A 3,301-nucleotide genomic window follows, 5' to 3' on the forward strand; every position below is an offset into this window, starting at 1 on the left:
CTCGCGGAGTAGTATAGGTAAAACACAGAAACAGTTACTTTGGAGAAAAATTACCTACTACTCAAATGAATCCACCGGTCACAAAAACCACTCAATGAAGAAATAAAACAGGTGGATTCAGCACAAAGATGGTCGTAGCTTTTACCAGATCGTTGCAATTACAAAGCAGTCCAAAAGAATAAATGTCCACGTATATTCCAAAAATATAAAGCCTTTATTCCAGAACACAGAACAGATGAGCGCTTTCACGTACACAATGTACGCTTCCTCAGATCTAACTTCTTATGTTTAAAACAAGGCTTTAAATACTCTTTCTTAATTCAATTAACTCATCAGATGACTCAAATAAATTGATTAATTCATTCATTGAGTTAATCAAACTCATAGCGGTCAAGACACTAGCTGCCTGAGTGAATGTTTACTAAGACTAATCTATTGCTCATTCAAAACTAAAATACATGATCAAAACGCTACGAATAGATAATGTAATAAATAGACATATCTTATTTAAAACTGTACTATTACTCATTCAAAACTAAAATGCTATATATAAACATTATAAGTAGAGTATATAAATAGTCGTATCTTCAAACATCATTTATCATACGACTTATATATTCATGAGTATGAAATGCATGCGTTTAAATATATATATATATATATATATATATATATAAAAATCTTTTTAAACATATGTTACATAGTAATAAAAACATTCTGTGAATAATAATCACTAACTGTGACTAAAAGGCATTGTATAAACATTTATTACATAAATTATATTACAACATGCTTTGTCATTTATAATTGTTACTATACTATTATTTAAAATAATATTACAGGTAGTTAAATACCTTTTATGAACATATGCATGCTGATAGGGATTTTAAAGTCCTAACCTTTCCATTATTTTTATTTTCAACAACAAAAAGGTAGACTTATGGGTCTGAATAACTTGTGTATGCCCTATTCTCTCATTTAAAGATAAGTTTAACAAGTGCATGTCTCCAATGTTGAAGAATCTCTCCATACTTAAATGTCCTAGTAAATAAACAATCCCTGGAATTCATTAACAATTATGTAGGCATTGCGCTATGCCTGCATGATTTGATCATGCTAGCTCGAAGAGCAGCAGCACAAACCAAATATATATGCTCCTCATCATACCTACCCTTTTTTAAGCATATTTTTGTGGCCAGAAATAGTGTTTGAAGCCATGGAAAAGTGGTTGTATATATGAGCACAGAATTCAAAGAAAATCGCTTGCCTGTAAGGAAACCTAAGATACCAGTACATGCTATAGAACTGAAATGTTAAGGGCATGTACTATGAACAAATTCTGAAGGAGGGGAAGTGAAACGGGGGAATTGCACACAAATAATAATGGTTTATACTGAATAAGTTAATAATATGGAGGGGAAATGGGTAAATTGTACTCATATAACTGCAGTCAAATGTACTAAAGTGTCAAAGAAACATGTCTAATATAAATCCTGCAATACTGATGTAATGATACTTAATGTCAATGACAATACTGAAGTTATGCAAATAAAAATGAACATGCTAAGAAAGGATGTGGTGGGGATATGAAGCTATAGTGTAGCAAAGGGGGAGATAAAATGTGATACAGGTGTTAACAAAATGCTGAGATAAGATAGCATCAGGGAGAGAAGTTACATTATGGGAAGAATGCATAGACTGCAGTTATTGCATATGAGGTATATACATATACATGGAATTTATATATGAAAAGCTGACACCACTGCTGTATTGTCTACCTCAGCATGTATACACAAGAATATTCTCTACCTCAGCATGTATACACAAGAACAAGTGAACCTTACCGCTGTCATGTCATACACATCAGAAAGGGACATGTCTTTTGTAAATAATTGTTATTAGCATGCATAGTAAAGGGATTTATCACCAATAAGCATGCAATAGACAAGCAAGCATTGTATAGTCATGCAAATGCTAAATGGTAACATTATAACACATAACATATGTAAGTGACAAATGATAACACAGATCAGATGAAATGTCATGATTTTATGTTTTCCACTGGTCATTTGCAAACAGCTCCAGACACCGTTATAATGAGCATTCTCACATGGAATTACAGGGCACCTACACACAATAAAGTGTCATAACAGTGGACAAATCATAGTTTGTGATGACCTGGCAACATGCAATACAAAAAGACATGTTGATGGAAGCCCTCATCTGTTATTAAGATGTGTAGTTTGACAAAAACACCTGCAGTAATAAAGAAATGTCTCAGGGAAGACATGAAATACAGATTATAAGTATTTTGGAAATAGGTAATGCCTGTGAGCAATGAATGACATAATAAACCTTTGCACCATGGCATTTGTGAGCCCATGCGAGGACATATAGAGCAATGCATATCAGGCATGGATACCACACAAATATGAATATTGTTAATGCCATGAAGAACACCCTTGAAGAGTTTAGGGCACTTTCACATCATAAGGGGTATGGATGCCCTACCTTGTAGGACAAGGCCTGAAAAAGTGGCCCTCTGACTGTACCATTATTACTGTCTTTGTGTAAGTCACTGCCATCTGACAAAGTTGTCTGACAGACAGATATTACCAGATTTGAACTCCCACCTATGATACTAGACTCCCTACAAACCTCTGTATTGACTGCATGAGCCACAACAGGAATCAATGGAGGCTGTCAGAAATAACTGAAATCAATGTGTTCTGTAAGAAATGAGTTATTAATAAGATATGAACCATCAGATTTAGTCAGAATGCTGAAAAGGAGCTACACATGTTGCTGTGCACACAAAAGAGAACAGAACAGTATTCATGCTTTTTTGACAAAGAAGCTGTTTCCACTGTGTAGAACACACACTGTCCCAGAACTGAACCATAGCCTATCCGAGTAGGCATGCCATACAAGTCATCATATTTACAATAGCCTGACATTCAGTTATATGCACTGTATATTATTAAATATAGAATTAACAGATCAGTTATCAGAGATACAATATTGATTATTGCAGAGTGTCCAACAAAGATTTAACTTTCTTCCACGGATTATTTACCAATGGCCTGGGATAGATTTGTAGTTCTTTGATTTTTATTTCCATCGATGCAGTTGTCTTCAGTAAAGTGTAGAATTCTTCCAAGGTTGGGGGTGTATTTGAATTCCACCTTCTGGATATGCATTTCCTAGATATAGCAAGTATTATCCATAACAAATACATATTTGCCTTATTCAGGTAGGGACATTCATTTACATTTAGTATAATCAATGCTTTAGTTAAGGT

The sequence above is a fragment of the Protopterus annectens genome, chromosome 2.part1 (assembly GCF_019279795.1).
Source record: "Protopterus annectens isolate FY-2018-M chromosome 2.part1, PAN1.0, whole genome shotgun sequence".
NCBI lineage: Eukaryota > Metazoa > Chordata > Ceratodontiformes > Protopteridae > Protopterus > Protopterus annectens.